The sequence below is a fragment of the Salmo salar genome, chromosome 12, assembly GCF_965601325.2.
Source record: "Salmo salar chromosome 12, fSalSal1, whole genome shotgun sequence".
Taxonomy (NCBI): domain Eukaryota; kingdom Metazoa; phylum Chordata; class Actinopteri; order Salmoniformes; family Salmonidae; genus Salmo; species Salmo salar.
In genome coordinates, this window is record NC_138302.1 from 42,239,337 (window position 1) to 42,250,465 (window position 11,129).

Sequence of the window (11,129 nt, forward strand, 5' to 3'; positions counted from 1 at the left end):
CCCATCCTCCTAAATTAAGGTGCCACCAACCTCCTGTGTGCTGAAAGGTGAATTCTCCCAGTGTGTGCTAGAAAGCAGACTGATCTGGACCAGGTTTTCCTCTAGGATTTGTCCTGTGCTTAGCTTCATTCCTTTACTTTTTTTATACTGAAAAAGTCCCCAGTCACTAACGATTACAAGTATATCCATAACATTACGCCGCCACCACTATTCTTGAAAATATCGAGACTGGTACTCAGTGATGTGTTGTATTGGATTTGCCTCAAACATAACACTTATAATATTCAGGATAAAAAATGTATTGCATTGCCACATTTTTTGCAGTATTACTATAGTGCCTTGTTGCAAACAGGATGCATGTTTTGGAATACTTGTATTATGTACAGGCTTCATTCTTTTCAGTCTGTCAATTAGGTTAGTATTGTGCAGTAACTGCAATGTTGTTGATCAATCCTCTGTTTTCTCCCATCACAGCCATTAAATTCTGTCACTGTTTTAAAGTTGCACTGTAAAACCCGATAAGTTCTGTGAACTCACTTTTTTTTAGGAAACCAATTCGTTTTTTAGTTAAACTCAAAAGTAAAAAGTAAGGTCACACCTAATTATTTTGAATTACTTGTACTTAACCTAATAGTTTTATGCAAACTCTATTTTTTAACTATACTTAACTTAAAAATATTGTTGAAATAATTTCATACATTTAATCGCTGCATATTTAATTGCTATGCTTTATCTGTACTCAACTTCATTGAGTATTGCAATAGTCGTACCAACTCAAATTCTTATGACCTTACTCAAACCATTTTCGGAAACGGATTACCTCGATTTAGTTAAGTACTATTAACTCAAAACTTACCAAACCATACTATATTCTTAGTACACTCAATTTTCAGGCATTCAAGAAATCTTTATATATATAAGGCTTGAATAATATAAAAAACAATCATGTAGATCACTATAAATAGACTGTACAAAATAAAATTAGGAATCAAATAAAGTAAACAATTTAAAATGTTGACAATGCAAACTTTAATATTCCTATGCCTGTGTATTCAACTTAACAAAATGTCTGCCTCCAACACAATAACCAAATGTGACACTAACCAAGTTTCCATCTAACCTTTTTATGCGAGTAAAGACAAGTGGAAACACTTTTATGGGGACATTTTTAGATAATACCATTACATTGAAGTAAACTTGGAGTTACACGATGACATGTGTGGTCCTCCCACTACGACTTGTCGGGAAAGCATTCAGTTTATTAGACTACAGATGAAATAAGTTGTGATAAACTTCACAGGGTGGTGAAAGTGCAAGGTGCTCCTCTCCAATAAATATCAAGGGCCTTATTCTGGTGACATGATCATTGATGCTTGGTTGCAGTTTGACAAATAAAAAAGAACCTCGCTTTTTTGTCCAATCTCATCATGTGGGCTTTACGTGCGCTCTAGCATGAAATGGTTGGATGGAAACCGGGTTAAAACATTTAGAACTTCTAAAGAACTTTCTGTAACTCCATTTGGATAGTCCTCTACTGTACATGCTCAAACTATCAAGAAAGTAAGAAAATGTAAACTGTATCTCTGCTGATATGTTAGGGTTAGTTGATAGCAATTTAACATTTGTTGATCGTTAATTGAGCATCCAAAGACCATCTACAGATGGACTATCCAAATAGTGTCACTGAATTTTCTATTGGAAACATTGTCCGCATGAGGCTGCAGCGATTAGACAAAAACGGAAAATGAGGAGCAACACATTAAAGCTGCAGCCATGATCAAAAACCATTAACTGTTATAACCGTTGTAATACATACATTTTAGAAAATATGTTCCAGCTTTATTTTGTTCCAACTCTCTTGCTTACCTCCATTACATTCAGAACATAGTGCATGTTACAACTTTATTTGGAGTGGAAATCAAATCTCAACTCTCGCTTATCTCATCAAGCACTCCACATTGTTTACAGGTTGATTGACTGCGGCAGTACAAAAAGAGATCTGTTTCTATTGAGTTCTACTGAAGAGCAGAACAGCTAAAACATGTGTGAGGTCAAAAATAACACCCACTGGACATGGTTTATGTCAAACATCAATGACAATGAAAGGAAAACATTTATAACTTCGAAAGAATGTATGGTTTTTGATTGGAAACTGGCTGTGTGAGGCTATACTGCGATTAATGGGACAATGTGGACCCACACATTAAAGACATATCTACGAGAAAGGCCTTGCAGCCATGTAAGTGCATGAGTTGGAGACAACATCTACAACCTCAATGATGGTAAATATCTCTAACGGCAAATACCCACACAGACCCACACATCATTAGTCTTGCTCCAATAGGTCATTTTTCAGAAACAAAAGCCTGGGTTTAAGCATTTTCCCATCATCCAAGCCCATTAGGACTTTTTGTATGAAGTCTGAAGTATGGATCAGCTGCTTGGGATAACTCAGATGCAAGACGTAAATCAAACCAAATAACAACATAATTGCATCAGCCAACCTGTGGAGATCATTCATTACAATGTCACCTTCTAGCACAACAGCAATCCATGCTGGGTTGAACTGGACATGATCAGTTCAGTTCAGTTCTCGCTGACGATAGTGGTGTGTCTAATGTCTGGCTCTTCAGTTTCCTCCACCTGAAACATGCATAAATGTAAGCTCAGCATAGAATCGGGCTCTTCAAATTGATGTTTGTTATGCGGTGGAATTCTGCACACACCTGCATCAACATACAACAAACCACAAACAAAAGCCCCATTGAACACAATGTTGACTGAAAGAAAGATCTTACAAAGGGGAAGAGGGTTAAAGGGAGCGAGAGGGAGACAGAGACAAAATAAGAGAAAGTGAGAGGGATACAAGCTGTTTTACCTGAGACTCCAGGTGAAGGGCTGGCCAGTTCTCTCAGAACCATTTCACTGGCGGTCCATCATTTACTATCTCATTTCGTCAAAGGGCAAAAGTTGTCTGCATCAGTTTGTCTATTAATGGCAGGTTTCTCTTAGTCTTTGAAACTTTGTTGATGATTTGCTGTCTCCGCTGCTTGAGAGACTCTGGGTCTTCCCCTTTCGGGAAGCATGGCAGGAAGTTTACCTCAGCTCGTCTGGGTCTCTTGATGTTTGAGTGGGGTGACTCTCTAGGTTGTTTCTGCTCCTCTTGCCTGCATTCAGATAGACCTCAGGAACTCCAGCTCTGCTCAACTTGGTCTGATAGTTCCCCATCTTGAACTTCAGACTAGTCATCCATGCATACCATCCAGACTGAATCCCTGCTTCTTTGAGACATGGGTGCTTGGTAACAAGCGCTTTGGTAGCCTTGCCTATTTCTCCCCCACTTGGATAGGCCTTGAAGCTGTGTATTGCTTTAGCTATGTTCTCAAGAATTTCATGCTTCTGGGCTCTTGTTAATTTATGAGTCTTTCCAGTTTTCTCATAGCAAGTATTTCCCTCTCTAAGCATGTGCTCAATATCATAAGGAAAAGATGGCACCTGGAAAACCGTCAGGCCACTTCTCTAGGCACTCTGGAGACTCTCTGGCGTGGGGCAGTATATCTGTGTCTCCAGATCCGGTTGAGTTGGCATTACCTTTTGATCTGATTACCTTCAGGACAGCTTCCTCAGGAAACTCCTCAATGTCTACTAGACAGCACAATTGTCCATCGAAGTCAGGATCTTCGTATTGAAGGGTGAAGTCATAGTCCAAATTCAATTTGTTTTACATGATGATCTTCAGGACATCCACCGACTGTGGACGGGAGGAGAGGGTCATCTTCCTCACCATATGCGTTGCTATATGGAGGTGAAGTAAGGTCTGGTATGTAGGTTCTGCCATCTGTGGGAGGAAAAATATAGATACACTTAATTTTATGAATTATTTTTCCATAGCATATTCCTTTATTTAACAATTCCTTGTTCATGAGTAAGGGAAAATATCAGTCACCTTTTCAGTATAGTTGTATGAATCTCTTGAGCCTCAGTAGCAATCTGCCTCCTGTGTTGTATGCTGAGAGGGTGGATGTATCGTTGAACTCTGATATTGAGTTGCCTGAGGACAGTTCATAGGATCGAAGATGTCCACGTAGCAGGACTCTTACTTTCTACAGAGAAAGGAAACATTATTCCCAAGGAAGATCTGTTCAATTCTGCAGAACTGAGGGAGTCCTCCATCCATTCCCACTGATACAAACATGCCATTGGCATAATCAGTGCTATCAATAGTGACTTTTGATATGCAGTAAACAGTGTTACTTTCTGTCTCTTGTTCAATCTAGTCCTTAGCTACTTCGGTAGTGTTGAAACAATGGCAGAGGTAACAAAAATGATGGTGCACTGGGGTAATATGCCATCATGTGTTGGTGCTGGTTGACAGTTTCCGGGACATTCTTGAAGTTCTGAGTGCACAACCCTTTTGAAAAAGCGGTGTTTACCCTGAAACCTCATGGTCCAAAGGTGTACAAGAGCCCCATAATAGTTGATGAGCTCAGGGTAATGCTCAACATACTGATGTTTGGGTCGAAGCCTAAACCCAGGAAAGACCTCTTGCAGAGTCTGTCTATGATCATTGATTTTAGATTGCAAATACTGGACAGTTTCAGCTGTAAATGTTGGTGACAACACAAGCTCGACAACATCTTTCAAATCCATTAACACTGCCCACGCTCCATCTCCCTCTGGCATATCACTACCAACCATTAAAGGAAGCAGTCTGAGCAAGGTTGCATTTTCATGCCCATTTCCACCAATAGTTCCTTTGGTTGCAAATGTCTTTGGGATTGGATGTGGTCTGTTTATTTTGTCTGCGTACTGATATGGGAATGAAACCATTTTCTGGTTTAAATACTCAAGAGTGAAATACTTAAGACGTATCGTTTCGCTGATGCAAAGGGCCAAGTCAACAGGCACAATAACTTCAAGCAGATCATGCAGTATATTAGGTCGGAAACCAGTAATTGCATGAAAATATTGCAAGGTATGGCTCAAAACACAGTCAAGCTTCACACCATACTGACTCTGACCATTCAAAACATCTTGCAGGTTAAGGTCATGGGTGGCTCTTGTTCTCCTACTAAATTCTCCCTCACCAACTTCATGGGTTTGAAATTGGTCTCGAGTGGCTGTACAGAATCTACACATAAAGTCAGCACTAAAGGATTCTAAAAAGCTTGCTAACCCATGGGCTGCAAGATTGCCAGCTGCAACACACAGGACAGTACCCTGGACACACTGACCAATGGACTCGATGAAAACCACATTGTGTTCTAGAGTGTGTCTTGTAACAAAGGGCCTAACACACATCCATAACCACACCTATGGAGATCAGGCACCTTACATAATACTGCCAGCTGAATCATGTGCAAGGCTGATCTGTATTTACTTGGTAGATTGGCAAGCCACCAGTATACTGCACAGAGTGTGTGTATTTTCCTGGAAGTGCCCAGTGGATTTGCTAGTTCTATGTCATCAATATACAAAAGCAATGACAATTTAAGTTCTCCTGCCGATAACAATTAATTTTTCTGAAAATATGAGCCATCTCTATGGGACATGTAAAGACCTGGCTGAGCAACATTAGATTCTTGGATTTTGTTCCTGATATCAGCATGTTTAAACATTTCCTAAAGCATTTGAAGAGGAAAATACACCGCGGTGTGTACAGGAAGCTCTTTTACATACTGCACTGACATGACTAAAGGGTAGTTCTTTTCAACAAAGGTTTTCCTGCGCTTAGAAGTTGACATCTCTGCAACTTAAGCAGTGGCACTGGCAAAAACATTACTGTCCATGACTGCCTTGACTACTTCGTCAAGGGCTGCATCGCTAATGGTGTGTTCATTTTTCAGTGCTCAACTATTTCCTGTGTTGTGTAGTCAGAAACATGGAGAACACTTAGCATTTTTAAGAATAGAGGCGCCAAATGTTTTTTTAACAGAGCTCTCAACTCGTTTGTGTCAAACTGACACTCAGGGAGGCCAAAAGTGTCTGCACTGAGTGGGACACTCTTCATCATGAGGAACTGACCTAGTGACTGGGAAACTCACATTCCACACATACAACATCTTCACAGAAGTCAGAACTAACAGCAACTGCATGTTTCCTACTCTTGTGGGCATTAAATGAGGACTATACATTAGTGCGATAGTCACAATTCTTAAACGGGCATGTTACCATCTCATGGCTTTTTAAATGTCCCCTTAAATGACGTAAGAGTGTTACCTCTGAGAAGGGTTGTTTGAATCCACACATAGGACGGGTAAAATACATACATTTTCCCTGACCTATCTCTCGCTGTCACGTGATGGAATCGAGATAAATTAATTTTGAGTGCATTGATGGATTGAAATGTGCACAGGCAATCATGATAAAAACATGGCAGTGGGCTTATTCTTGAGTAAAAGCTGTGCTTCAAACGGTAGTGTTTAAGTAATTTAGCTTGTGTCTCAAAGGATGCAGCAGACAACTTACATTTCCACTCCATTGAATGAAAAATCGGAAAGTCAAACTAAAATGGTGTTCATTCCTTAGTCACTTAGATTTATCTAAATAGACTCCTGTTTAGGCTAATTCCTATATCTTATGGCATCACAGGACAGATATTCATGGATACTCAAATGGTACAGCCTTCCATTGAGACATACCTTTAAGTGCGGCATTAATTAAGGACTGCCACTCACCATTCTGAGCTTGTGCTTAAGGGAGGAAGAAAAAATGTGGCTTTTTAAACTTCACCTAAAATATAACCAAGAGTCAAGACAGACATTTGAGATTGCATTCAAAATATCTCACTGGATACTGGAACTTAGCTAATGGATACTTATAAGTACATTACCATTTAACCAAAACCTCTTAACTGAGTAATACAAATAAAACAATCAGATACAGGTCGATGCAACAAATGCATCTGAATCAGAAAATAGAGCACTTAATGTACTTAATCAACAGGACTTCGCTTGATGGCTAATGTTAACTAGCCCACATGCTACGTATCAATGCTTTGCAATTATCTATTTAGCAAGCACGATGTACGTTAGTTTAGCAAACTAGCTATTGGAGTTATCAAGTCAAATCGCACAGATTTGTTTGAATACTTTTTACACAGCAAGGAATTCATATGTGTTGATAATTTATAACTCCCCAGATCAGTGGGCTCAATAAACTATGACCACCACGCTGCAGCAGAAGATTAGGGTTATGCTAACACCAATGGAACCAAGTACTTGCAGCTGCATCTCTTCAGCGCGTGCACCCTTGGCATAACAAACCCATGCCGTCGCCATACTGTACACACGGTCATAGCATGCAATTGTCAAGCAGTGCGTTAACATAACCTAGACTAATGTTAGCTAAACTGAATTGCACGATATCTCCATAGAACTCACTAATAACTAAAACTCAATCAACATGCGAATGTTAACTGTCCAATGGTAATATACGCTCACCTCTTTGCTAACATGCTGACCAAACCAGACGCGTGCACGTTGATTTTGTTCACCCACACCAGAAGTGATCAGGACACGCAGGTTGAAATATCAAAACAAACTCTGAAACAATTATATTAATTTGGGGACAGGCCGAAAAGCATTAAACATTTATGGGAATTTAGCTAGCAAGCTTGCTGTTGCTAGCTAATTTGTCCTGGGATATAAACATTGGGTTGCTATTTTACCTGAAATGCACAAGGTCCTCTACTCCGACAATGAATCCACAGATGAGAAAGGAATTTGGTATACCGTTTTGTCATCTCTTCTTTCCTCAGGCTTTTTCTTATTATTTTGGACTTAATATGGCGGTTGGCAACCAACTAAATTCATCTTTCAATCCCCAATGTGGGTATATGCTCCTAAAAACCTATGAGGAGATGGCACGTGGGTATATGCTTCTAAAAACCAATGAAGAGGCGGGAGAGGCCGGACTTGCAGCGCGTTGACCATCACAAATAGAACAACGGTTACGTATGTAAGCACGATTATGTGAGCTACATGGATCACTCCAATATATTGGTATCACTCCGTGGCGGAGGGATACATCCGAGGTGAGGATTTACAGATTTACTCCCGTGTACACCTGTGTCACGGCTGAGGTCCTCCCCTATATATAGACCCCATGGCTGCGACACGTTCTCTACATAATTTGAGGCTCCTCCTCTGATCCATATAGCTCACATAACCATGGTTACATACAATATAGTGAAACATAACGAAGGTTATGTATCACTTCAATATATTGGTACACCCGTACCAGATGTAGTCGGTGCTAAAGGGACCTAGCCAGCCAGCAGCGAAATCCCAGTGAGGAATGGAGACGCAGGGGCCGTCAATGTGGATGGGGGTTCCCGGCACAGTCCCATGAAGGGGAGGCGATGCCCAGGACCGCTCAACCAACTGCAGAGGGAGGTGCTATATTTACCCGATAGTACCTAGCAAAGGTGCAAGAAGAAGCCCATTGGTTGCAGCACAGATATCAGCGAGGGGCACTCCTCTCAAAAGAGCCCAGGACGCAGCCACAACTCATTTTGAATGTGCCACCACAGATCCCAGCCCTGTCCTGCCAGCCAGGCGGTATGCTGTCGAAATCGTATCCACGATCCAGTGATAGCCTCTGCTTTGATAACCCAGCCCCCAGGACTCGCTCACCACAGCAGACAAAGAGCTGGTCTGTTGTTCTCACTGACCGTGTCCGCTCCACATAGCCAGCCAGTGCCCGCACAGAGCACAGCATGTCGGAGGGAGGCCCAGACTCCCCCGCCACTGCCGGGGAGTCGTAAGCAGACAGGATAAAAGGGATGTTCACATGCCTGTCTGACAGAACCTTCGGGAGGAAGGAAGGATTGGGGGGGAGAGATATACTCCTCCCACCGGGGTCCATCAGGGAGGCAGACTCCAACGGTTCAAAAGGTGCCAAGACCACATCCAATTCCCAGCTCACCATTGAGCGGGTCCTAGCTGGACACAGGCAACGAACCCCCTTCATAAACCTGGAGATTAAGGGATGGCGCCCCACTGGCCTGTCCATCCACCCCACATGGCAGGCAGATATAGCGGCCAAATACCCTCTCAGTGTAGAGGCTGCCAAGCCCTCATCCAAGCCCTCATCCTCATCCAATACTGCAGGTATTGGAGGACATACTGTACCCTGCATGACTCAGGCACAACCTCAATACCACTGCACCAAGAGCAGAACAACCGCCAGCGCAACTGGTATGCCGCGGTTGTAGCCAGTGTCCTTGCGCTCTGCCTGGTGTACATTACGTCCTCCTGTAGTCCTAACATGGACCATTGGTGCTGTTCAGAGGCCAAGCCCACAGACTGAGGCGGTGTGGTCTCGGATGCCACAGAGTTCCCCCGGCCTGAGACAGATGCTCCACCATCCTGGTCCTGTCCTGCACAGCCTGGATCAGGGGAAAAAGGGGGAATGCGTAAAGCTCCAGCCCTGGCCAAACGTGAGCCAGAGCATCCAAGCCCAGAGGCCCTGGTGGCTCCGACATGGAGTACCACAGGGGCAGTGTGCATTGTCCAGGGAGGCAAACAGTTCCACCTGAGCCCTCCCAAACCTGTCCCACAGGTGCTGCACTACCTGGGGATGTAGGCTCCAGTCCCAAGGTGGCAGGCCCTCCCTCAAGAGCATATTGTGGGAGATAAGTAGCTGTGCTGAAGGGGAAAGAACATAAATATTTTGGCTATAAGAGGAGAAGACATCTGGTTCTGATAGAGCAATAGGCCACGGTGGGAGGCATAGCGACCTGACAACCAGACTTGAGTTATGCAGAAAGGGCCCCAAATACTCAAGATAGCCAGACAAAGGGGTACAGAGGAGAGGATGAGCATACACTGCATGCATTATTTTTGTACCACATGAGGAGGCCCTGCTAGCATTATAATCTATACAGCTGTCAGATGTGGGCGTTAACAAGAAACAACTGATATGGAGAGATAATGGTAAAGAACGGTCAAGGGAAGCTATTTTCATATAGAGGGAAGGGACTCTATACGTTATGCAAAGACAGAATCATATAAAGGTAGGACTCTGTAATATGAGAATTTTGTATTTTTCATGGAGGGGCTTGGCTCTGTTGCGTGTGTGGTAGGGTCCTTCCATGGAAGGGCTCGGCTTTGCTACTCCGTATTAAAGTCTATATTGAATTCACAAGTTCTTGTAAGAGTATTATGTTCTTAAGATGATTTTCCATGACAATATCCGCTGCCACATTCAGGAAGCCAGGTATGTGCGCTGCGCGTAGAGATGCTAGATGTCCCTGAGCCCAGAGAAGGAGCTCCTGTGCTATAAGATGGAGGCGGTGAGACCTCAGTCTACCCTGATGGTTGATGTAAGCCACCACTGTGGTGTTGTCCGTTGTTGTCCCGACCAGGACATGTGTTCCCTTCAGATGTGGGAGGAAAGACCGCAGGGCCAGCAGTACAGCTCGGAGCTCTAGTGTATTGATGCACCTGCTGCTCCAAGGGGGTAGCCAACAGCCGCTGGCCGTCCTACCAATCTGAGAGGCGTCTGTGCTGACCAGCTCCCGGCGGCACATCCTCAGCATCTCCACCCCACCTGAGAGAAAGGAGCGACAGCGCCACCTCAACAATGCCCTGAGACACTGTGCAGTGACGGTGGTGCTTCGGGTGCAGCCGGTGGGAGTTGAACCACCGTTGAAGAGGCCGGAGATGGAGCAGGTCCAGGGGAATCAGTAACAAGGCTGCCGTCAGCAAGCCCAACAGGCCGAAAGTGATCGATACAAGATCGCTTGAAACTTTCTGTTGGGCAGGCGTGCTCTCATGAGGACTGAGTCCAGTTCCATTCCAATGAAGGCCACCCTCACTTTCAGATGACTCTTCTTGTCGTTTACAGTAATGCCCAGCCCGTCAATGTGGATCAGGAGCATGTCTCTGTCTGACAAGCCCTGGGTCCTGGTCGGGGCACAAATCAGCCAATCATCCAGGTAATTAGGCCAAACAATCCTCGGGACGTGAAAGGTGCCAGGACAGTATCCATGCACTTTGTAAAAGTGCAGGGTGCCAAGGATAGGCCAAAAGGAAGAACCATGAATTCGTAAGCCGTCCCTTCGAAAGCGAATCGGAGGTACTGCCAATGAGCAGGGTTAACAGGAACATGTAAGTACGCATCCC